General features: G+C 43.8%; 1 long non-coding RNA gene across 1 annotated transcript; it reads left to right on the forward strand.

Annotated features, from left to right (window-relative positions):
- Nucleotides 1–19: 19 nt before the first annotated feature.
- Nucleotides 20–15,046, forward strand: LOC109700624 (uncharacterized). Its single transcript, XR_012444160.1, has 2 exons — nt 20–264; nt 14,913–15,046. It is a non-coding gene; the product is annotated as an uncharacterized lncRNA (long non-coding RNA).
- The last annotated feature ends 11,432 nt before the right edge of the window (nt 15,047–26,478 follow it).

The following is a 26,478-nucleotide window of genomic DNA, read 5'->3' on the forward strand; positions in this document are numbered from 1 at the left end:
AGGGACGCTTTAGAGAAGTTGGGCCTTGGTTCACTGCCGCCGCTGCGGTGCGAGCCGGAAGGGAGGCAGTGGCGGGTTTGTCCGCCCGAGCGGGCGGCGGAGGGCGTCTTGGCCTGCGCGGTCCAGCTCGGCTCCGCGGAGAGCCGGCGTCACGGCCGTCCTCCCAGCAGCGGACCGCGGCGGCCCGGCGCGACCTCTGCAGCGTGGGTCCGGACGCGGCGATGCACTTATTGAGGCCTTGGGAAGAGATTCCTGGCCGCGGAGGTGACGTCACGGGTGGGGCCCGTGGGAGTCCGCGAGGGGCGGTTGGTTCTGGGTTAGAGTGTGAACAGGATGACGGGTGCCTGCTCTTCTCCTTTCGTTTACTTACCCGTCGTTTTTTGCGTGGGCGGAAGAAGCCCACCGGCAAAGACAAAAGTCTTATTCCGGCGCCTCACAGGAGGAGAACCAGAGTGTCTCCGCGGAGTTCCTTTGCCTTTCAATTTCACAGGTAGAAATAGGCCGCGGATGAGTATATTTCCTGAGGCGAGGGTGGGGGATGTTTATGTAGTCAGAGGAACGCGCAGTCGGCTGAACAGGGAATGTTTTTCCCCGTGCCCGGGTAGTTTAGGAGAACATACGTCCCATCTAAGTGGATCGTCCGTGAGACGCACAGAGATCAAGGAGCAGGAGGGCTTGCCATTCGCGAGTGTCATGGGAGCACACTCCCATGTCTATGCACAGAGAGTGCGCAGACAGCAAACTTTAATCTGAGTCCTATGGTGAAGAGTGATTGGTTGTGGTCCGCCATTTCCCGGGCACACAGAAGCCTGCAGGATTTCTTTAGTCGGACTTATTTCGGGGCGCTGGACGCAGGTGAAGTGAAACATTCTCAGCAAGGTGAAAAGAAGCAGGGCATCTTTCATACCTGTCTAAGCAGATAAATGGATATGGAGAGAGATTTCACTTTTTCGCTGGAAGTAACCTGTGAATAGCCCTTTATACTTTGAAAAAGGAAGAATATGCGTGGTCTAAATGGAGGGGGGAAAACCAAATAATTATCCCCGAATATCATCATATCCTCATTTTATAAATGAGGTGACTTTTTTTGTGCCGGTGGCGTCGATGGAACCCGGGGCCTCACACAAGCCAGGTGGGCGCTCTACCACTGAGCTGCATCCCCAGCCCCCAAGTAAGTGAACTGAGGGCTGGAGATGTAGCTCAGTGGTGGAGGACTTGACTAATAGTTGTGAGATCCTGGGTTTGATCTCCAGCACCACCAAAAAAAAAAAAAAAGTGTATGTGGTAACTGAACCACAGAGAGGTTAAGTAACCTGTCCAATGTTAGTAAAGAATTAAGTGGTGGATCCTTGATTCGTATCCATCCTAGGCAACTGTACACTTCGATCCAGATCCACACATCCTGCTCTGTCCTCTCCTAAACTACAGAACTCCGGTGCCAACTGACAACCTTCCGGTCACATTGTACTCACCCACCACCAGGACAGTGAACATGACTTTACAGAGGAGAGAGTGATAGAGAACAGGCCCAAAGGCCCTGACCTACACCCTGGAGGGAAAAAGGGGCTACCAAAAGAGTTTTAGAAGGTTTGAAGAGGGGACTGTGCGTTTCTCTGAGAGACAGAGTGATGGGCTCTAGTATACCACACAGGTGATGATCAACACTGACTGTTTCCAATGTGTTTACTACTTTTTTCTTTTGCTGGCACTGGGGTTTGAACTCAGGGCCTAATGTCCATTGTGACTTGAGCCACACCCCTAGCTAGCGTGTTTGTTTGTTTGTGTTACATGAATCTGGAACAGAGACACAAGACACCAAGGCTTTTCAGGAAGCAATATTTATTAGAGTGCTGGCAGCAGCTCATCGGATTCATATCCAAAGTGAGCCCTGAGAACAGAGGGGTGTCACCTTATATACCCTTGCAAGCAGGTTACAGAAACAAAAAGCAAGGTTTCACCCATATATGGTTGCATGTAACTCTGTTGGCTACTTTATCCCCAGTGCTACACGATCTTTTCACACTTAGATTTTTAAAGTTTTATCTCCCTGCTATGTCATCCCCCCCCCCCCATTCCCACATTATCAGAAGACTTGCTTGTTTCTTCTTCCTTTTTTTTTGGCCCTCCTCCCTGCTACATTATTCCCCCCCTTTGACACTCGGACCCACCTAGGGTCAAGGAGAATCATCTTGATTTAGGGGTTTGTATTTTTATAGCATCATTACATGGAAGGCTGTTTTTCTTTCTATGGTGGCCTTTATAATGATCCTGATGAACCACAATACCAAGGAAACCAAGCAGGGTGACATCAAACATGCCCCCAGTGTTGCGGGAAATAGCAAGGGAAACAAAGTCACCGAGACCACTTTGCAGGAAGCAGGAATTTTTATAACGCTAGCAGACTCGGGGGAAATAATTTCTCAAAGCCCTGAGACCCGATCAGAGTCAGGAAATGAGTTGTATACCCCCAGGTGGTTTATGTAACCAGGGGGGTTTTGCAGTAGATGGTTCACAGGTGGCCAGAAAGACAAGCCAGTTACAGAGGAACAAGCTGGCACAGAGTTTCCCCTCTATCCCCAGTACAGACTGTGGTCACAGTTACAGGAAACCTTGAAGGGCCTAGCTGGAGGTCTGTGACACTTTTGAGCTTGCAGAAAGCTGCTTGTGGCCCCAGAGTAGGAAATCCAAGGCAAATTCTAGACACACAGTAAATCCCAGAAAAATAGCCACGTTGGCTCCAACACCAGGACAAGACCTGTTGTCCCGCTTTCCATAACAAATATAGCCTGTGTTGTTTTCTTTACTCTGGGACCTTTAGTATCGCTTACCAGCAACCTCACAAACCTGGGGAGTATGTGAGCCGTTGTGACACCCAATCTGTTGGTGGGTGCATGATACAAAGTATGGCTGTTCGGAGGTCCCAACAACGGCTCTCTTACGACCTTCAGTACGTGGGGAAACCTTGCAAGGGCCAACCCAAAAGGTGAGAGTCCAAGTGTGTAGAGGAGAGCAGGGGCGTGTCCCATGTTTGAGCTTCCTACGTGCGTAGACTAGTCAGGTTCCAGAGTGATGAGAGCAGGGCTGTTGTCCCGTTGTTTGTGGTCCCCTGTTGTCTCCTGGGAACTGGAGACCTGCCAAGGAAGGTGCAGGTGTTCCAGAGGGTGGTCTTGCATGGTGAGGCTGGGTCAGGGATGCACTCCCACTTGGGAGATGCTGGCTTTACTCGGCTGCGGTGGATCTAAGGAGCAATTTTTGCTACTTTAACTGTAGTGGGGATAGATAAAATAACAACAAAAGGGCCCCATCCAATGGGGTTTTAATGGTTGGACATTTTATTTTTTTACACAGACAGTATCTTTTTTTTTTTCTGAGTACAATTACTATGGCAACAATATATTATCAGTGTATATGTCCCAGAAAATGCGTTGTTTAAAAAAACGTTAAAAACACCATCTTTAAGTATCAAAGGACATGTCTAGGGCCAGTAAGAATAGTCATTTTTCTCTCTAAGTAGAAGACCCTTTCTAAAAAATGAGTTTGTGTCTGGAAGGGCTTTAATGCCAGATAGCTACACACGTATAAGAACCATATCCTCATTCCTCTCGGCTGTGGTTATTTTGAGAGGTCTGGCACGAGCGACTCCATTTGAACTTTGATCGCATTCCCCCCCCACCCCCCGGTCTCCAAACTGTTTGTCTCTGAGCAGTCTCCCCTGAAGATCTTTCTCCCACCTAAATACTAACCAGGTCCGACCCTGCTTCGCTTCCGAGACCAGATGAGATTGGGTGTGTTCGGGGTGGTATGGCCAAAGACCAATCTTTCTAGATTGGTCATTTTTTCCCTCATCGTGAGGATTTGCTCTTACCTGGATTTTTATTTGGTTGGTTGGTTTTGGTCCCACGTCTGGGGGGTGGGGGAAGTAACAGGCAGATCAGGTGGGAGTTAGTGCCAACTAGACACTTTTGGCCAAATTTAAGTAATAGAGGCTTAAAAGGAGTGACTCTTAGGCAATGGGCTTCTAGACAAGGACAGTACAGAACAAAATCCAACAAAAGCAGATGTCTAGAAAGCTACTGGTTGACACATAAGTACTTATTACAGTCATTTTTTATGGACTTGATTGTAAATGCCCCAGAAGGATCAGAACTGTAATGACAAAAACTTTAAAGAGCCATGGTTAAAATTCTGATGGACAGTTTAGCAACTAACAGAACAGTATATCAGCGCCATCAACTTTTTGTTACTGTGTTTATCTAAATTTTGTATTTTAGAAGGCTTGATATACTTGAAAAACATAAATATATTTAGTATACAGGAACCAGCAACAGCATCACAGCGCTATAGAGATTATATATACATACTACTTCAATTGTTGCTCTTGAAGTAAAACGTTAGATTTTCTCATCAGTTGGAGGGGGGTGGGGAGAACAGTGTCAGTGACCCCACATAGCCCAGTCACAGATACACATAGGGTACCGACTATATTAGACTCACCCAAGACAACAGTTGTTTAGCCATGAGGTCATCTAGAAAATTTTACATAAACCAACTCTTAAATGAACTTTTATTTAGTTATGACTCAGTTAGTTACCTTAGTAGTCAAAACCCTGAAAGAAATCACCAGAGAACGCAGGTAAATATTCATGGGGACTAAGTGTGGAGTTAGGAAACCTAATGGCCGAGAATCGTGGCTCAGATGTTGATAAGGAATCACATCCCACATTGTTGACATTAACAGATGGCTCATGACATACAGCAGGATCCCACCAACCTGTAGTCAATGGAGCCCCCTAACATAACAGTCCCAATCTGACCATCCCAGGCCAAAAATTTCCTCTGCCTGACATGTGGAAGGAATAGTACTAACATCTCCACTCTGCTGACTCCAATAAACACTGGAGGTCTTAACCTCCAGTGTAGTGCTTCTTTTTGAGTTTTTTTCCTTTATCTTATCTGGAGGGTGCACTTTGGGTTTGTTTTTTGTTTTACTTTGCTTTGCATAAGTAAATCTGTGTCAACTCAGCTCATATCAGTGCAGCAGCACTCCCTGTGCTCAGCTGCCTCTTGCCTCTCTGTGTTTTGATAAACTCTTGTTGTCTTGATAAATTTGTGGATTAACCTGTAGCACCAAAAATTCCTGACAGTTATCTTGACAAAACAACAACCATTTTAAGACAGTTTTTTTTGTAAATGTAATCAAGAACAATGTAATGTTTTTAAGTTAGCCTTGTTGTTATGAGCCTAGAGAATTAAGTTTTAGTTTAACATCAGTACATTAAATTTTGACCTTACAAAACCTTTAATGTAACTGGATTTTAGTCAGCTCAATCACTTACATAAGCATTTATAAGCGCCATCTTTTTATGACAACTTACTCTGTACCTTTATGACAACTTATTCTGTATCCCCTAGGGGAGCTTGTCCTTATCTTTTTTTAAAAACTTTATTTAAAATTATTTTTTAACCTTTTTTTTAAAAGCCATATCCTTAATGCAGTGTATATGTTATATACATGTTGTTGAAAATAACTTACAAAATCTTTTAACTCAGAACCTTTGTTTGCATGAAAAAAACAATTTATAGAAAGCCCATATGTTAATAGGCCCATGTGTTATAAGAGAGAATTGAATCCAAGATTTTATTTACAACAGAATGAAACAGGCTAAGGTCATTTTTTTAACTACCCAAATTTGAAGATTTCCTGCTGCAGGCTGTGGGCCCCCTTTTCGTTCGTTCTTTTTTTAAAAAAACTTTCTCCTCTGGTCTGAGCCAGAGTGTTAACCCCTGAATGCCTGCATCCTAGTGAGACCAGATTGACATAATTCTGAAAACTGGTTTTCTTAAAAGTAGCAGTAGAACAGAGTAACAGTGTTTTTACATTGACTCTATTATAAGAATCATCCTCAAGATGTTTACGTATTCATATATAAAAAGCTTAAGCAGTTTATAACAGATCTTTAAAACAAACACCCTGTTTTTTGTTACCTCGAATATCACATTAACCTTATAACAGCAGTTTAAGAACCATTTTGAAGATGCTTACACACACACATATACTCACACAAGTTTTATAAATTAAGCATGCCAGAAAAAACATGTCAACTTAAGCATGCATAAGATGAGCTGGAATTCCAGGAGCAAATTAAATTTTGCCCAACTTTAAACAAATTGACACACACACACACACAAAATTAGAGTGCACTCTCAAAAAACTCCTTTTAAATTATACCCAGAGGAGTATCTGGTGGAATGGTGGATGATGCATCTGTTCTCTTATGAATCTCCCTCTTTGGGACCGAATTTTTCTTCCCATCCCTTAATGTCGGATGTGGCTATTTCTTGGGAAAAGCTCAACCCCGCCCCCCAAATACTGGAGGATTTTTGCATTTTATCCAAAGTGCTTTCTTTTTCACTTGTGTTGTTCCCCATCCTGGTCTATCTTGCTGATAAGAAAACCCGTTAGGTGCTCAACCTCCCCAATTCCCAGAGGTGTCTCACACACTTTTGCCCTGCTTCCTAAACCTGAGAGACATGGTTTCACCCCAGACAGGGTTACCAAGGTGTCTGTTGGGAGGTGATCAGGCTCCCTTTCTGCCTCCTAAAGGCAGGTCTGTTGTTCGAACCTCGGTGCTTACCAATCTGATGGGTGGGCCTCCCAATTGGTTTCCGAGCCTTTTTCCGGGTTCCTTTGTGCACCGGGAGAGGCAGGTCCCTCCACTGGATCAACAGGTCCACTGGCGCCTGGTGGGACGCTCTCCCAACGAGCCATGGATGCCAAGTCCCGGCGACAAGGAGGCCAAAACATCATCTCTGAACCCCGGACAAGCCCCCAGAAATGTTCTGGGAATCTCAGACAGAGACGGGGGACACCGAGGCTTTTTCAGGAAGCAGTATTTATTAGCGTGCCAGCAGCGGCTCAGCAGATTCACATCCAAAGGCTGAGCCCTGAGAACAAAGGGGTCTCATCTTACATACCCTTGCAAGCAGGTTACAGAAACAAACAGCAAGGTTTAACCCATATATGGTTGCATGTAACTCTATTTGCTACTTTACCCCCAGTGCTATGTGACCTTCTTCACGTTTAGATTTTTTAAGTTTTATCTCCTTGCTATGTCCTCCCCTCCCCCTGCTACATTATCAGAACACAGACTTGCTTATTTCTTTTTTTGGCTCTCCTCCCTGCTACATTTGTTTGTTTGTTTGTTTCGAGGCAGTTTCTTGCTATATCCCCCTGGCCTCTCCTTGAACTCACTGTGTAGCCCAAGGTTGGACTTAAACGTGTGATCCTCCTGCTTCAACCTTGCACTTACTTTACTTATTTATTCATTTTCACTTTGGCAACACCATAGTATGTAGTAAAAATACCCAAAGCAGATATGTAAACCAAGCAGATATATGGGTGACTAGAGACATTTCTGTTTTACCTTTACTACCACACTGTGATATATAAAAAGAGAACATTCTCTGAGACTAAACGAATGGAACTAGTTAGTCGTGTTTCCTGATTATTATCTATCATTGTCATATAATGGATGGGCATCTTAGGCACAGATAGGTTGACTCCCCAAAGTCACTCAAGTAATCAGTGGTTGAGTCCCACAGCAGCCAGTGCTCAGCAGTTATTTCTCAAATTGAAGCCAACAGCCCATACACCTGCCCCTCCTCCAGTTCTGCCTGACTCATTGAAAGGCACCGCTGCTTAGGCTAGGGATGTTTAAGGCCATTCTTGATTGCTGCCTCCCTGCACCAGCCCCACAATCCCCAAGCCCAGCCAGTTCCACCCACCAGGACTTTCTAAGGAAGATCTTTCCACTTCTCCCCATCAACACAGTTAGTACCAGCACCAAGTCATAGCTGCTGCTCCTGTCAGCAGTCATGGTCTAAACTCTGTCAGCCTCCCTTAGAATAATGTCCAGCCTGTTAGACCAGACACTTCTGGCCCTGCCCAATTCCAAATGCCTCCTCTGTAGGAGTCCCCTCTTTCTGCTGTACCCCAGGCTCTAATCCTGTTTGGCTATCAGGTGGCTCTCTCTTGCTCCTCCTCCCTTCTCTCTCTCTCTCTCTCTCTCTCTCTCTCTCTCTCCCCCCTTCCTCACAATCCCCCTTTGTCTTTCTCTCTCCCTTCCCCCCAACTTTATTTCCCAGGTCTCAAGGTAAATACAGCAGTTTCCATTTTTGTAGGGCTTGGCTGGATGAAAAGGCATGGTTAAAGGTTTTGGCATTTTCACTCAATAGCTCCTGCTGAAGATTCTTTACAAATTCTCCAGGGCTGGGGTGTGTGGCTCAAGTAGTACAGCTCCTGCCTCACAAGGGCAAGGTCCTGAGTTCAAATGCCAGTACTGCCCCCTGCACACCAAAATCCCCAAGTGAACCTACAAATTGGAATAAAACCTGAGAACAGGATTTTCTGGAAAAGATTTATTTGCAAATAGACTCCACAGAGTTAACTATGGGAGGTGACAGGCTAATTTGCTTGACTGAAGTAGTCCTTTCACTGTGCATATATTGCAAAGCAACATATTGTATACCTAAAATGTATATACCGAAAGTAAATATAAAAAAAGATACATATGTAAAAACAATGAAGGCTTATGTATAAAAGATTTTAAGAAATAGGATACACACATAGCATAGATTTCTCCTGAATTCACCTGTCTTGACACATTGTTGCATTTGAATTTGGAGTTTGGGATTTTGTCCATGACTTTTTTTGTTTGTTTGTTTTGTTTTGTTTTTTGTGGTCCTGGGATTTGAACTCAGGGCCTTGCCCTTGTTAGGCAGGAGCATCCTGCCATCCATCAGGGAAAGCCACCCTGAAAGGTTCTAGGATCCTCTATGTAAACCCCTCCTCCCTCCAGTTGAGCTGACAGGACAGCCCTGGAGTTCTATGGGGAGGCGGGGGGGGGGTGGTGAGGGGAAGGCTGGCCTTCGAGCTAGTAGCTTAGTAGGACTTTATCTCCTAGGGTTCCCTTGGGTGAGGCACTGCCATTTGAGAGGTACTTTGGCCACCCACTTCCACCTCCATGTTTTGTCTCAGTCTCTTTTTGACAGATAAAAACCTAGAGGCAAACAGCCGGAGGAAGTGTTTGTAGTGGCTGCAGCACAGCTCTAGAGTTGATCAGACCCTAAAGGTGCTGTTAGGTCCACCGGACTGAGGTTGGAAGCCTGGTGCTGCCTGTGAAGATCTCTGTTCCTCAGCTGTCTCGACTGTCTGGTGTATATAATCAAAGTGGCCACCTCATAAACCTCCCCTTGCCTAGCACTTCTATCCTGAGCCAACCCTCCCAACTCTCCCTCAGGTGGGGAGGGTGAGGTGCCCTCCTAAGTGTTCCTAGGGTACTGCAACTTAAACTCCGGCAGCATTCTCCTCACAACACACCAGAGGCGGGCCTCTACCTATAAGGACTCAGCCTAAATCATCCCTGCACTCCCATCCGATATAGTACCGAGGGAGGTGCTGTCCAGCTGGTGCTTAGAACTTTCTCATTCAATGATGGAAATTCCTTGACCCTAAGTACTCGGTCAATACCGGGCAGCTGTTATTGTGCAGTTGTTTCTGCAGTAGGAATGATACAGGAGAATGGAGCAGACACAGGGCCTCTCTGTAGTCAGATTCTCTTCAGTTGGAGTAGGGGAGGAAGATCATACCTTTCATTCCATCCCAAATTCTGGACCTCGTAATAAAAGAGGCTACAAATTTATATACTACCTCTGGGTAAGTCTCAGTCCTTCAGGTTCAGGTCTGGCCTCCTTGTCAGTCACCCTTGTTTCTGAAATGTCTGGTGCCCATAGTATCCCCTAAAATGTCTATTAAGTAGGAAGACTTTTGGGTGAATTCAGGCCTGCTAATTGTGCATGTGGTTCTGTGATTACAGCGCATGTCCCAGGAGATAGGACAGGAGCACAGATGAATGTATGAGTCATTCATCCTCACCTGGTTGCAGTCCTAGCTCTTGGCTCAGACCCTCCTGTTTGCTGACTGCTCTTTCCCTATGTCCCTACTTCTCCTGGGCTTTGTAGCCACACACAGACTTGCCTGCAGCATCTGTGACCCTCCATTATCCTTTTCTGTCTAGCAAAAGCTTCTCCACCTGACAGTGTCCTGGTCCTCTGCCCCCCACCCCTTCCATTCAAGCTCCCTCCAGCTCCCTGCAGCCTTAGCATCCTCACTGTGCCTGGTGGGCTCTGCCTCAGATTGTCCTCCACAGCTGTTTCCTGTGTCTGGAAGGCCCTGGTGCCAGATACCTGCTTGGCTGACCGTCCCCCTTAACGTTTACATCAGAATTTCACCTTCACTCACTCTGATGCTGTTTCATATTCTAACCTGCAGCTCACCTGGTTCCTTCCCATATTTCCCATGCTGTTCCCATGATCTAAACAACTTGTCTTTTTTACAACAGCAGCCCTCACTCTCTAGCATAACTGTACAATTTGCCAGATATTATTCTGAAGCTTTACTGTCTGCCCCTACCCATCCGGGTCTGAATCCAGGACAGGGATTTCTCCAGTTTTCTCACCGATGTATCCCAACACCTGGAGCAGTGCCCAGCTTAGAGAAGACATTCTGCAAGCATCTGTGGCTCAAAGGGACATTTCTGTTTGCGCACTAGACTGTGAGACCCCACTGACCCCACGTGAAGCCACCCTCCCTGAACTCAGGCTGGGTTCCTGTCTAACTGCATCCAGCTGAAGCACAACTGCTGTCCTGTGGCTGTGCCATCTGGGACTTGAGACCACCTGCCTTTACTTTGGACCCTGAAGTGTTCTCTCTCTCTCTCCCCCCCTCCCTCCTTGCCTCTCTCTCCCTTTCTCCCTCTCTCCCTCCCTTGCTCTCTCCCTCCTTCCCTCCTTCCCTCCTTGCCTCTCTCGCTCCCCCTCCCTCCCTCTCCTTCTCTCCCTTCCTCCCTCCCCCTCCCTCTCTCCCTCCCTCCTTCCCTCCCTCCCTGCCTCTCTCCCTCTCTTTCCCTGTCTGTCTTTCTCTGTCTCTTGGCTTTACTGGTGTTTGAACTCAGGGCCTCCCACTTCCTAGGTAGGTGCTCTACCCCTTGGACCACACCCACCCACCTTTTTTTTTGCTCTAGTTATTTTTCAGGTAGGGGCTTGCTTTTTTTTTTGGTCAGGCAGGCCTGGACAGAGATCCTTCTGCATATGCCTCCCTTGTAGCTGGTACCACAGACACGTGCCACCATACTCAGCTTTTTTGTTGAGATGAGGTCTTGCTAACTTTTTGCTTGGGCTGGCTGTGTACCAGCCCAGTTCCTCCTGACTTCTAACCCCTTCTCAGAGGTCACACTCATGATGCAGAACTCAACAGACCCAGACACCTGTGTTTTGCATAACCTCTGTGATCTTACATGGAACCCCAAGGGTATCAAAGTTATCATATCCTGTATATCAGCCCTAAGGAGAGCGCAAACCCTAATTCTCGAAATACACAATAGGAACTGTGCAGGTAACGTGTATACTAGGCACAGCACCTAAAACAGATAAGATGCCTCACACCAGGACAGACACCCCTAACCACCCTGGACCCAAGCCCTCCATGGTTCAGAGGCCTCATGTCCTAGATGCATACCCCAAAATAGCTCATGCAGCTCAACCTGTGACATAGACCTCCAGATGGGTGAGCAACATCACAGCGTGGATACAGACTATGAAACAACTCAGACATGATGTCTTGCCACAGAGACACCCACAAAGTCACCCTGTATGGGGGTGGCCCATGCTAAATTTGCTGACATGCCAAGTTGAGCCATGGTGAGGAGTCACGAGCCTCCTGAATGAGACACAGACAAAAGGAAAGGGATGGGGGGAAGGAGAGAATGAGGCTTAGGGAGCGGTCTTCACCCAGTTAGCCCCTTCCTCGGGACCCTGGTCTAGGCATCTGGATAGCCTCTCTTTTCTTCCAGGGGCCAAAGACCCCCAGGTTCTACTATCAGAGACTGTTTCTGGGCAGTGACTGAGCTGGGGCTGGGCTGGGCCTGGTACACACCCCAGGGCGGAGGACTCAGTCCTGACACACAGTGGTGCTTCATACCCATCAGAGTGGACATGCCTTCTAGGTTTGGAGGGTTTGTGTGTTCTCGAGGGGCAGCCTCGCTGCCCTTGTGCTGCAGAGCTGGTGTCTGCGTGTGGGGAGCTGAGGATCAGGCTGGTCCCGAGCTAGCACCTCTGGCAACAGGCCTCTGCAGCCCTGTGGACTGCTTTGCAGGTCGTCCTGTTTCCATCTCTTGAGCATGTGGATCCAGGTTCCATGTCACCCCCTGGTTTCCTCTGCCCTCCTCAGCCCTGAACAAAAGACCCCCTGCAACTATTTTGAGAGTGAGTGAATGAACTGGAAATGGCGTGGGAGATCACAGTTCAGTGCCAGGGGCTGATGTTGAGGGGCACACCACCCTACACCCATTCCCCTTCCCTCATCTTCCTATCCTCCCTGTCCTCACCCTCAATATATGCCTGCCCCTCTCCTCTCAGTTCCTCACCCAGGCGTTATAGGGGGCGAGGGTTCTAAGGCTCTGTGCTTTTGCTACAGGGTTTGTGCAAATCGAGAAGGCACACAGATCCCCCCATACCCTGCCATGAGAGCGGCTCTAGGGCGGTGCTCTTTGCTGAAGGGCAGTCAAAGGTGGGAGGCTGAGGCATTTTGGGACCTAGGCTGATGTGGCCTGACTGCTCAGTGTCATCCTTCTGGGGGTCGTATACATTGGCCCATCTCTGATCCCCTGGTAGATCTGCTCTCACCCTGCACAACACACCCGCAGTCTCATACCTGCAGCATTCCCTGCGGAGTACTGGGTGCAGCTGGGACATAATAGAAAGGCCTGGTGAAAAATCACTGACCTGAGAACCTACCTACCTCCTACTTAACCTACGTGGACCCAAACATCTCCCGTCATTACGCGTTTACTTCCTTGTGTTGAGCAAGTAAGTCACCATCTTCCTGAAGGAACCTTGGCCAGGGAAGGGTCTCTGCCCATCTAGGACCCACAGGTATTGTGGGGGGCATGCTTTATGCTGAAGGGTCTTCTCAATGTGGTTTTCAACTGATCACTGGACTTTGAGGTCAATGCAATGGAAACCTAATGAGTATTTGTAAAAAGAGAATGGATGGCTAGACCAGAAGACAAAATAGAACAAGCCAGTGACCCCAGTGACCTGGTAGCACCTTCAGCCATTTACTGGGAGTGGGCTGAGGTTCCCAGGCAGGATCCTGACCTGTCCACTTTCACCTCTACCCGCACTATTTTAAGCTCTACCCCTGTGTGTGTAACCTCCCAAAGCAGGACAGCAGCCACCCCCAAGGCCATGAGCTTCTCTACCCTGGAGATCCTGAGTAGGCAATGAAAATGGTTCTTGATGAAAATGATTTTAGTGTCATCCTTAATCTCCGACCTGCTCCACTGGCTTTCTTGTCCTCATCCATGGCTCTGGCTTGAGTTGGACCTAGAGAGCCAACTTGGCCGGGGATGGGATGAAGGTGACATCCCGGGTCATGGAGGCCTCACCCTGAGTGGAGGTATGGAGGTTCCTGTATGGTGGAGAGCCCCTTGCACACAGCACACAATGTTTGGAAATACAAGTCTCCACTTACCAGTGCTCCTTCCTAGGGAGGGCTGCTTCCTCTGGGCCTCATGGTGTGTTGCAGCAGAGGACGATTCCATCTACCATTCCTCAAGCAACCTGTGCCCTCTCTTCAGTGTCCAGTCTCTGGTTATTCTCCCAGAAGGGGCAGTTTCACGACTCCAATGGGTCATTCCATCCACCACCTCCCGCCCCTCTCCCTCTTCCCTGGAGGTTGCATTCGTGACCCCATCACTCCTCAGTGGATTGTTCCATCCCCATCTTACTTCTGCTAAGGACTCTTAATGGATCTGTCCAGTTGTAGACTCATGATGTTGTAGAGAGCATAGGACACAATCCAGCCCCTGCCCCAGGAGTGATGCCGAGGATGCCAGGAAAGGGGCTTCATCTCCTTACTCCACTGACTGAAGTGTCAATTGGTAAAGCAACATTGCAGGGCTCTGTGGCAGCATCTATCAAAATTAAAATTCTGTCACCTTCCTCCACCATAGGTAGAAAGGGGAGTTTCTCAGGCTTATTCTGTGATTTTGCCCCCAGCCCTGAGAACAGTGTGAGGCACACAATAGGCTCTTTGTTGGTATTTAAGGAAAGTATCCTTTGACCTAGCAATTGCAGCGCCTAAGTATGGGTCCTAGAGTACGCTTCACACATGCACAGAGCTGTGTGTACTGTGATGGCAGGAGGAAACAGCAGGGGGGACAAAAAGACTAAATGCCCACTAATAATCAGCAACCAGTGGAAGGTGAAGTGAGAGATGAAGTGTTCATATTGTGTCACTGACCTTGAACCAGAGGGAAACCAGTTTGTCTTGGCTACAGAGCTTTTTTCCATGCCATGCTATTAATGGGGAGTAGTGATCAGGAGGTGCTCACACCTACCCAGTGTGTGTATGTGGGAGTGAGCACACAGAGTGTTTGTAAACGCAGAGAACAAAGACATTAAGTAGCTAAACTGGTGACCTTGTGACCACTGATCATGATGGTTAAAGGCAAGAGGTGGACCGCTTATTACGTCATTTGGTGTATACCACACTGTTTTGGCCAAGAATGTCCAGAAATAATGCAAGCGCATGTGCTTTCCCTTTTTGTAGCTGTAATGAAAGCACAGTAATATCCGCCTTGGAATTGGACAGGTCATTGGACTAGTATATGCACAAGGTTGTGAACCATCACACTAACTAATTCCAGAATGCCGTGATTTAAATATGAGTTGTCCTCACCAAAACTCATGTTGAGACTTGGTCCCCAATGTTGCAGTGTTGGTTGGACCTTGAAGAAGTGTTTGGGTCATGGGGCAGCGTCCTCATGACTGGATTCTTGTTTCTCTTACAGGAATGTATTTGTTATGGAGTGAATTAGTGCTCTCACCACGGCCATGAGACCGTCACCAGAACCCAAGCAGATGCTGGTGCCATACGCTTGGATCTCTGAACCATGTACCAAAATAAACTTCTTTTCTTCATAAATTACAGTCTGGGTTATTTTGTTACTACAGCAGAATGGATTAAGACGTACAACATATCCCACACTGATAGCAGTGCTTCCCCATTCTCCTCTGCCCTTGTCCCTTGTCATTTCTGTAACTACCTGCTTTCTATCTCTGGATATGTCATCTCTGGACATTTTATTCAAAGAGAATCATATGTTCTGTTCTTTTGCTTCTGGAATCTTTCATGTAGCATAATGACTTTCAATTTCATCTGTTCTGTAGCATGTATCAGTAGTTCATTCATTTTTAATACACTTTTTGAGACAGAGTTTCACTATGTTGCCCAGGCTGCTTTGAAGTTCCTAGACTCGAGTCTTCACTTCAGCCTCCTGAATAGCTGGAACTGCAGGCATGCACTACCACAGCCAGTTAGTACTTCATTCTTTTTTTATGGCTGAAAATTCCATTATATGGCTATACTACCTACCACATTTGGTTTATTTGGCCATTTGGGTCATTTTCCTGTGGGGATATTATAAATAGTACTGCTGATGAACATTCTTGTGCATGTTTTTATATAAACATGCTCCCAGGAGTGGACCAGCTGTGTCATATGGTAACTCTATGCTTAACTTTTTGAGAAAATACCAAACTGTTTTCCACAGCAGCTGGACCATTTTGCATCCCAAGAGCAGTGTATGAGGATTCCAGTTTATCTACATTGTCCTTGGCATTTATTATCGGTTCAAAAAGTTATAGCCATCCGAGTAGGATTGACATCATAAGCCATTGTGTCTTCAATTTTGACTTCCCTAAGGACACGGACACCCATGCCATGATAGAAAACCAAAACAAACATACTACAAACAGAGGAACAAATGTAAGGTTGTCAGACTTCTCATCAGTATCTAACAACCCAGAATATTCTACTCAGCACGTTTTTCATATTTTCCTTATTTCTGCAGTGCGAGGGATCAAACCTAGGGCCTCCATCGTGCTAGGCAATACTCAACTGCAGAACTACATCCCCAGTCCTAATCAAAAAAAAAAAATTCAAGACTGTAACCTAGACTGACCTTGAATATGCTATCATCCTGGCATCAACCTCCTGAGTGTTAGAATTACAGGAGTGTGTCACCACACCTGGCCTAAACAGTTTTAATGAAGGTGAAAAGAGAATGTTCAAACAGGTGTGGTGTAGGGCTGAAGTGGTAGAGCACCTGCCTACCGGATGTGAGGTACAGAGTTCAAATGCCAATACCACCAAAACAAAAATGTTTAAACACTCAACCAAGCTGACAAAAAGTCAATGTCAGCAGATCTTTAAAAGAAGCTCTTTGACCAGAAGGAAATTTTGATCTACATAAAGAACACAATTGTGAACAGCAAGACCATGGGAACATACAAGTTTTTTGCTTACAGCTAAACTATCTATTGACTGACTCGTATTTATTTTTGGCAGTACTGGGGTTTGAACTCAGGGCCTTCTGCTTGCTAGGCAGGGTCTACCACTTGACAGCTAACCTTTTAGAAAGAAAATTGCCAGTAACAATGTATTTTGAGGTTTTGATATGTGTACAAATACAATGCAGGGTAACAAAGCACAAAGGATGGGAGAAAGGAAGTGGATGTATATAGGCCTAAGATTTTTGCAATATAAGTGAAATGGGAGAATACTACATGAAGACATACTGCTCTTAAGAAGAAGCAATACATGTTGTAAGCTCTAAAGCACATACTAGAAAATAAATGTTTTAAAGGCTGAGGGTGTGGCTCAAGTGCTAGAGCACATGCCTACCTCAGTCCAAAATTCCAGTGCCAACAACAAGTAGAGGAGGAAAGGAAGGGAGGGAGGGAAGGAAGGAATGCTCACACCTGTAATCCTCGCTACACAGGAGGCAGAGATAAAGAGGATCACAGTTTTGAGGCCAGCCAGGGCAAAGAGTTAAAGTCCCCCATCTCAAAAATACTCGACACAATAAAAGGGCTGGCAGAGTGGCTCACAGGTAGAGCACCTGCTTAGCAAGTGTGAGGCCATGCTTTCAAACGCCAATACCACCAATAAATAAAGAAGGAAAAAAAGAAACAAAGGAGGGAAAGAAAAAGGTGTTTTAAAAGATGTATAAGTAGCAAGCCACTTGTATAGAGAAAATGCCACAAGGAAAATGCTCAACCAACTCAATGCAAAGGAATACGAAAGTCTAAAGAAAATGTAGTAAGTAGTAAAATATGGCCATATGGTAGATTTAAATGTAAAGTGTTTACACACTAAATGTACAGAAAAATGTACAGAAATGGGAAGAAATTGTACATGTCGATGTAAAGGCCCAGTTTGTCGGTTTGGATCAAACTAGCAAGACTGAAAAGTATACACTGACAAAGAAATCCTACTTTATTTATAAATAAATTCAAAGTACATGGATGGAAAATGATATACACAGCAAACATGATTCAAATGAAAGATGTACGGCCAATTTAATATGAGAAGATGATATTACAGAGGATAAAGATGAGTGTTACAAAATGATAGACCCACTCATCAAAAAGACAAAAATGGTGAAAGTGTGTGCATCTTCCCAATACAAGCGCTCAAAAGCGGTACAACACAAAAGGGAAATACACAAATCCACATTGTATTTGGAGATGCACATTTACTATTAGCAAATATAGAAGTGGACAAAAACCAGGAAATACATATAAGTCTACCACTACCAGCCAACTTGACGAAATTGATACTTATGGACCAACAATAGCAGAATATACATTCTTCTGACATTCACATACAGTAATCACCAATATAGACCATAGGTTGGGCCATAAAGTAAATCACAACATCTTCAAAAGGACTGAGATCATTAAAAAAAAGTCCTCTGATCACAAATAATTAAGTCGCTGCCAGACATCTAAAAATCATAAAATATTTTTATATTCAATGGCGTTTCTATATAATTCTGGTATCGAAGAGAAAAGCACAAGGAGAAATAGAAAATGGAAATAATGTGTTGAAAGTTGAAGAAAAGTTAAAGCAGTGCATAGAAGGAAATTTATATCCTTAAGTGCCTACATTAGAAAAGAAGATTGGGCTCAATTCATTCAGCTAAGCCTCCTAGAGACACTAGAGAAAAGTGGTAGCACATGTCTGTTATACCAGCACTGACCAGGCTGAGATAGGAAGATCGTGAGTTTGAGGCTACCCTGGGTTCTATGAAAAGACTATTTAAAAAAATACTAAAACAAGTAAAATTAAACCTAAGGGAAACAGAAAGGAAAATGATGGATATCTTGTACAGAAATCAAGTAAATAGAAATCAGGAAAACTGATAGAAGTAATCAGAAAAGATCAGTAAATGTAAGAGATAGCAATCTGATAAAAAAAAAGATGTGTGTATGTGTGTCTCTGTGTTTGTGTGTGTGTGTGTGTGTGCATGTGTGTGATAGGAATGATCGATATCAGTAATGCTGAAGTGGATATAATAACATCCTTTTTAAAAGTATTTTCCAAAAAATACTTAGATGAAAGGAAAACTTCAAGAGACCCTAGCTAGCAAACCTCAATCAAAAAGAAACAGATCCTATGAATAGCTCCACGTCCATGAAAGGGATTGAATTCAAGTTTTAATAAAAAGACTACCAAACATTTAGGGAAGAAATAAACCCCAATTATATACAAAGTCTTTCAAACAGAAGAAGAGGCTAAACTTCCAAAGGTGTCTTAGAAAGCCAGTATTACCCTGATATCAAACACAAATAAAAACATTTTAAGAAAATAAAAGTAGGGATTAGTAGCTCCCTACTAATGTGAGTCAGTATTAGAAGAGTCAAGGCATCAAAGGACAGACTCTATTTTAAAAAATGAGAAAAAGGAAGAGTATTGGAAATCATGAAAGAGGTGACCCGATAGCTGAAAAGCATGGAGAAACAGAAAGGCTATGCAGAACAAAGTGGGAAACAGTCTGCAGCTCCAAAACATTCCCTCAGATGGGGAGAGGGGATGTGGAAACCACAACCTCTGGAAGGCCAGGCAATCCTGGCTACAACAGAACAGCAAACCTAGTCACAGTAAGGCCACACTTCCCACAAGCTTTAAATCCAATGTAGGGATTTTGTATGACAGTGACTCTTCATGCATGACAGGCTACCAATGCTGAAGAGAGACATTTTGCCGCTTCCCACATTTCAGGGAGCTATAGCCAGGCCCCATCCTGAGAAGGGGCTTAGTGTTTGAGAATGCCCAGAAATAATTAAAATAGGAATTAATCAGAACAAGACACCTGAACGATCATAAAATATTCTTATATTAAGTGGCATTTCTACATAATGCTGGGATCAAAGAAGAAATCACAAAGAGAATAAGAAAATGAAAATAATGTATCAAAATTACTGAGAAGGGCCAGGCACAGTGGCTCAGACCTGCAATCCTAGCTATTGAGGAGACAGAAATCAGGAGGTAAAGATCCTGAGAACTGAGGTGTGAGGCCATTTCCAGTAAAGAATTAGGGAGACCCCATCCATAAGCCGACTGTGGTAATACATGCCTGTGAACCCCCCCCCAATTTTTTTAAAAGGATGGAGGTATGGCTTGAGTGGAAGAGTACCTGCCTAGCAAATTTAAGTCCTTCAGTTCAAACCTTAATACCACTAATTTTTTTTAAATTTCTCAGTAGCAACTACATACCCATTCCCATATAGTAGCAACTATATACCCATACATTGAGAAACCTCTTTGAACATCAGCTTAAATATTAATAATGAAAGACAGGACTGTGGAATAGGTATAGTGCAGGGGCAGGGGGAGTAGTGGGAGGGGGAAAGGTGAATGAAGGAGATTAAGGTGAGGGTATAGTATGATGAACTTCATATACTTAAGTGAAACAGAATGAAGAAACCTCTTGCAATTGCTTCGAGTGGGGTGGGGAGGGAGTTGAGGGGGAGAGACCAATGGGGTGATCTAACCAAGATACAGTATAAGCCTATTTGGAATCCTTCCTACGAATATATCCTACGAATATATCCTCTAAAAATTTATAATAAGAAAAAAGAATTATCAACAAAATTAAAGAGGACACCAACAACCCCAAAGTAGAAGAGGTGCAGGCTAAAGGCACAGAAAGCATATTCCATAAAAATGATAGCAGAAAATAACCCAAATTGTGGGAAAGAGATGGACATCCTTGTAAAGGAGGCTTCTTTAGAACACCAAGCAGACAAGACCAGAAAAGAACCCTCTCCCCATAATTTTACACTTAAAACATTAGCAATACAAAGCAAGGAAAGACTATTGGAAGCTGCAAGAGAGAACTGCCAAGTTACATATCAGAGTTACAGCAGATGTCTCAACAGAAACTCTAAATGCCAGGAAGGCATGGAATGATGTAGTCCAAGCCCTGACAGAAAATAACTGTAAACTTAGATGATTGTATCCACCCTAGCCCTACATTACTCAAAGACTTGCAGAGACATCAGTTTGGTGGACAGGAAAGGTTTTATGAACCTCTTTTTATGGAGCTAGTGCTACCTTGATACCAAAGTCCAACAAAGAGAACACAGGAGATAAAATTGTAGGCTTGAGTCACTCATGAAGATATTCATACAATCCTAAACAAATTATTTAGACAATAATGGTAAGTCATGACAAAAATTATCTCCTAATAAGACTGGAAGCTAGGCGTTAGAGACTAGTCAAGAAGATTAGGGTGGGGGTCTTTGGTGGAGAGGCCGAGAGGACTTGAGATGAACAGAATGTAGGAAACCTTGAAACTGCTGCAAGCCAGGGAGTTGAGATAAACAGATATGGGGAATGGGAAATCTTGAAACTGCTCGCTCAAGTCTTGAAACTGCTAAAGGCATGCGAACAACACTTGAACTAGGCCCTACAGGATGCCCAGCCAGTGTGCTAGACTTCAGGGTCATTGGGAAGGGAAAGGGGAGGCATACACACTGCCCCTGTGATGTCCATGGGCTGGCACAGATGTACATCCCCTGAATGGACCAACAGCACAGGGACACAACCAGCTTCCCTTCAACCAAGAAATAAAATCCTCATAAAAACTAGACAAAGAGCCTCAGGGGCTCAGTCTTTCTAGGACCCTTCCCATGTATATGGGAGATTTTGTAATCTTCTTCTCTCTGTTTAAATAGACCTTAGTTTTTCCTCTCTGCTTTAATAAAAGTGCTCTTTTGCTCATCCTGTTGTCCTGACTTTTTTTCTTCGATCACACGAGACAAAGTTCTAGGCAATTACTACAGCACACTTGAGACCAGACCGCCACAACACTAAGAGTGCAATATTGGCTTAAACATAACAACTTCCCAATGTAACTCACCACATTAACAGATTAACAAAGGGAAAAGTCCTATGACTAGTAAATAGATGCCAAGAAGTAATTGTTTAATCCTAGGAACCTAGAAATAGAACTTCCGTATTACAATCAGGTATATCGACACAAAAACCACAGTCATCATGGTGAGTTCTTTCAAATCTTACATTTCCTATCAGGCATAAGACAAAAGATGGCCACTCTTTCTGGTTTTATTCAACATGATGCTGGGTGGGTTTGCCGAATGTTATAAAATGGGAAAAATGTTATAATGGCAAAAAAATGAGCTGTTATTACTCAGATGATAGGATTGTGGATGCTGAAAATCAAACGGAAACTAGAGCTAACTTTAGAATAAGCATATTTGTAAGATTGCTAGATAGAAAATCACTGCACAGGTCTGGGGATGTAGCACTCAGTGGTAGAGTGTTTGCCTAGCACGCACTGGGTTGGATCACCAGCACCACACACACACACACACACACACACACACACACACACACAAACCCCCAGAGGTTAGTAATGTACAAACAAGAAAATCAATGCACAAACATAACATGTTTTGTATTCAATCAGAATACAAAATTTCAAAATGATACAGTTCCCAACAGTATCCTATACCCAGAGTAAACAAAAGATGTGCAAGACTTCTTTGAGGAAAGTGTAAAGCTTTATTGAGACCATTTGAATTGGAGTATCTAATAACAGATCAGACTGCATTGTTGGTGTTTGTCTTCACCTAAACGTCTGGTTGCCCTTCACCTATAATACAAACATAACAGGTGGGAACATTACTCAGCAGAACATTACTAACATGACGTTTAAAGCATACAAAAGAAACCAGAGTTTTGGTTTCATAAAATGGACTAAAATCAGTCTCCAATGTGTCACCCTTGGGCTCAAGTGCAGTTAGAGGTCTGTAGGGACATTGAAGATAGTTTTCCAGGCTTATGTTATCACTGTTTTTACAACATACCATACTTTCTAGTCGTACAAGGAAACCAAGAAAGTGTCTGAGTTCTCACATCAAATCTAATGAACTCATTAAAAGGCAGTTTTAAGTAGATAGCAAAAACTGAATATATTTTACTTAAACTCAAAGCAACACATCAAAAATGCAAGAACTAAAAGAACTGACAAAAATAAATCATTTAAATGATTTGGCTTAAAATAATATTCTGAATATAACATAGCTAAATCAGTTAATGTCATATTTGGAACTGCATTACTGACAGGAAAGGAAGGTATAGTACTGCAAAAAACAAAATCTGTTTTTCAGGTGAGTTTCTCCTTCCAGTCCCTTTTCCTTTACTTTTTCTGGTAGGGTCTTGTACTTTTTGTCAGGGTCCAGCCTCAGATCTCAATCTTACTACCTCTGCCCCAGCCTATCTGTGATTACAGGCCTATACCACCACACCCAGCTTAAGAACATATTCCTTTTCAATTATACAATATATTCAATATTTGTTACTTCTTGTTGAACTTTTTCCATTTTCTTCAGCCCTGTATAAACTAATGGACAGTCTCTTTGTAGCTATCTTTAAGATGAGCAATTTTTTTTTCATTTAGTAGCCGGAATACTCTTACTAATGATTCATATCTCTGCTTTATTAAATACCTCTTCCATTTTCTCTTATGTTTATTCTACTGCTAATGTGACATATTTGCTATAGTGGATGCTAACACAATTTGTTATGTGTTTTAACACATAGTCTTTGAAGGCTATGATTTTCCAATAGTCATGTTCACAGGCTACTGGAAGTAGTCTACTAATGATTTTTAATATAAATAGTCTAATGGAATAGTTTAGCAATAGTCTAATGGGGACTAATACAGTGTAATGGTTCAGTAGGAGAGAAACATTTAGAAGACTAATGGAAAGTACAGCATTATCTAAACATCAAAAAACCCATTAAATTCACAGCCAAGTGTGCTGGCTCAAACTGTAATCCTAGCTACTCTAAAGGTGGAGATCAAGAGGATGGCGCTTCTGAGGTCAGCCCCAGGAAAAGAACTCCAGATCCCATCTCAACCAGCAAAGGCTAGCCTGTCATCCCAGCTATGTGGGAAGCATAAATAGGAACCTCACAGTCCAGGCATAAAGCAAGACTCTATCTCAAAAATACCCAAAGCAAAAAGGGCAAGGGCTTGGCTCCTAGGCTCCCCTACTTGGGGAGGGGAGGGGAGGGAGACGAGGGGAGGGGAGGGGACTGGAGAGGAAAGGAGAGGAAAGAACTCATTAAATTCAGAAGTTGTTTTAATTAACAGTCATCAAATTGGAAATCACATGTATAAAACATACTTAAGTTGACTTCTCAGGCATTAATACCCCATGGTGTTTTTAATTCAAGTTCTATCAAGTGATATCTGAGGACAAAAAGTTGTAAAATGTAACATGTTATGACTGGAGTTGACTGTTTCATACAGTGTTTACAATGTTATTTTGTAGTAGCTGAGGAAAACAGACACTTGCAGGCAGTACGCACAACACAGGCATTTTACTCATACACACCTTGAGCACTGGTGACCTACTTGTACCCTTACTACCGCATCAACCCCAGAAAGTACAAAGTAGACTGCCTCTTGAAATTTGATTGTTCAGTCTTCCCAGTCTTCATTTAAGGAGGACTAAGAATGCAATTGTTCTTTAAGAGCCAGAGAAGTCAGAATTTGACAGAATCCAAGAGTAGGTATTCAGGGTCTCCATAAAGAAAGACATTATCAAGAAAATAAGAGTACTTGCTTATGTATTTAGTAACAATGAAATCCCAATTCAGGTACTGAAATTTGCTTCAAGCAGAGACATCAGGTAAACAAGTCATGCAAAACAGTATCTCTTTTTGGATAGAGGTAGTACTTTACTTAGCTCTAACAAAACAGACTTATGTTTATATTCTACCAAAACATACCAGCAAGTGTAATAATCATCAGGGGAAATGATTTTATTATACCTTATTTGAACTCACTATTTATAATAAGAGAAAGACCAGTTTTAGCAATTAAGGGATTTTCACAGAATTCAACCAAATACGTTAAAGCTGCTAGTAAAATCAATTTTGTATGTCAGCATGTTTCATACAAACTGATATTTTCAACATAAAAAGTATTTGTAAAACATCAGAAATTATCAACAAATCTGAAAATCATTAGTTTTTGATAAAAGACAGTCAAAATTAAGAAAATGCTTTTCTACTTTGTGATTCAATACAGCTTTGATCCAATTTGGTTTTTTGTTTGTTTGTTTGTTCAGTTTGGTTGGTTTGGTACTGGCAGTACTTGGGCTTTAACATCAAGGTGTCATGAATTTCTAGGCAGATGCTCTACCAAGTGAGTCATACCCTCAGACATTTTGGCTTTAGTTATTTTCATGTAGGGTCTCGTATTTTTTGCCTGGAACGGCCTAGACCTTGATGTTCCTATTACACCTCCTGTGGAGCTGTGATGACAGACAAGCACCACCTTACCAAGCTATTTTGTTCAGATGAAATGTCACTAACTCTTTGCCTGGACTGGCCTCAAACACTGATCCTCAAGATACCTGCCTTCCAAATAGCTAAGATTAAATGCATGAGTAAAGTTGCTTGGCTCTGATTTCCTTCCTTCCTTCCTTCCTTCCTTCCTTCCTTCCTTCCTTCCTTCCTTCCTTCCTTCCTTCCTTCTTTCCTTCCTTCTTTCCTTCCTCCCTCCCTCCCTCTCCCCCCCTTCCTCTCTCCCTCCCTCCCTCTCCTCTCCCTCCCTTTCTCCCTCCCTTTCTTCCTTCCTTTCTTCCTTCCTTCCTTCCCTCTCTTCCTTTTTTAATGTACGAGGGGTTGAACTCAGGGCCTCATGCTTGCTAGGCAGGTACTCTACCACTTGAGCCACTCCACCTGTGCTTTGTTTTCTAAGTGACAGTGCCTCAAGTGGTCAGGCATTTGGAGTCTGAACTAAATTTCAAAGCATCTGTATATGTGAACTCTGTTAGTACTGTAGCAGTTATGTTGTCCCTACTTCAAGAAAGGTATAGTTCTTGTGGAAAATGAATCCACATAATTTACAACTTAATGTATAACACACCTACTTCAGGTACTTCAGGGGGCTCTAGACAGGGTACAAACTCCTCCTTGACATCATGTGGTTTACCTCCAGTCTTTGGCTGAGAGAGTTGCTGAACATCAGCTTCCAGGTCGGCTCCTTAAATGTAAAAAGGTTCTTGAATGATGCAGAAAGATGGAGGAATAGGAAGCGTCTATCTTCCCTTCCTCCCATGGATACACCAAATAAACATCTACAAACATATCACTTCCCTCTGAGAGAAATACAGAAACTAGTTCAGAGACCCACACACCAGAAAACAGAACATCCACATTTAAATGAGTAGAATAGCCTGAGACACACTCCATCCACAAATCCCACCCAGGATGTAGTGCCTTACAATCAGGGGGGAATGCCCTGTTCCCAGCTTCTCCTTAAGGAGTGAAGGGTTTGGACCACACATAGAGCTCCTCTACTTTTACTGTTCAGAACCTGAGTGATTGGTCTCCTAACTTTGGAAGTGCATGGATTTTGACATTTTGGAGTTCCATGAGACCTTAGAGAAATAAAAAGGCGCTTGAAACAGGCATGGGAGTACATGCTCTTTGCTCCCATGTTAAGTATAGACCAAGCAGGCAAAAAAGTCCAGTTCCCTGTTTCTCCCAGGAAGAGATATTTCTACACATTTAACTATGTACTGCCTGAGAACAAGACTACTAAATAGATTACCTGTTGGTTCCCCTGGAGCAGGTAAATAATCAACTCCAGTATCCAAAATGGGAATGTGGTAATTCCCTCACCTTCCCCACAAAACCAATTGCACTAATTATACTGGATCTTCAACTTGTCCCTGGACAAAGTTTGTGCACATATCCAGTGCCCCACCTTTTACAACTCCTAGCCAGGGGACTGGCTCCCACATCACTTAGCTCTAGCAGATGACCAGAATCTGCATTCATGAATCACCGTGGGCCACTGAGAATGAAATATGCATCAACAGAAGAGTGAATGAAGAAACTGTGGCTCACATGCACACATGCACATGTACCCACACACCCAGAGGAATGTTACTTAGTCCTTTAAAACGTAGATGCTCTCATGTGGGATAACTTGGATGTACTTGGTCAACATTATGCTATGC

Source organism: Castor canadensis, chromosome X (assembly GCF_047511655.1).
Source record: "Castor canadensis chromosome X, mCasCan1.hap1v2, whole genome shotgun sequence".
Classification (NCBI taxonomy): Eukaryota; Metazoa; Chordata; class Mammalia; order Rodentia; family Castoridae; genus Castor; species Castor canadensis.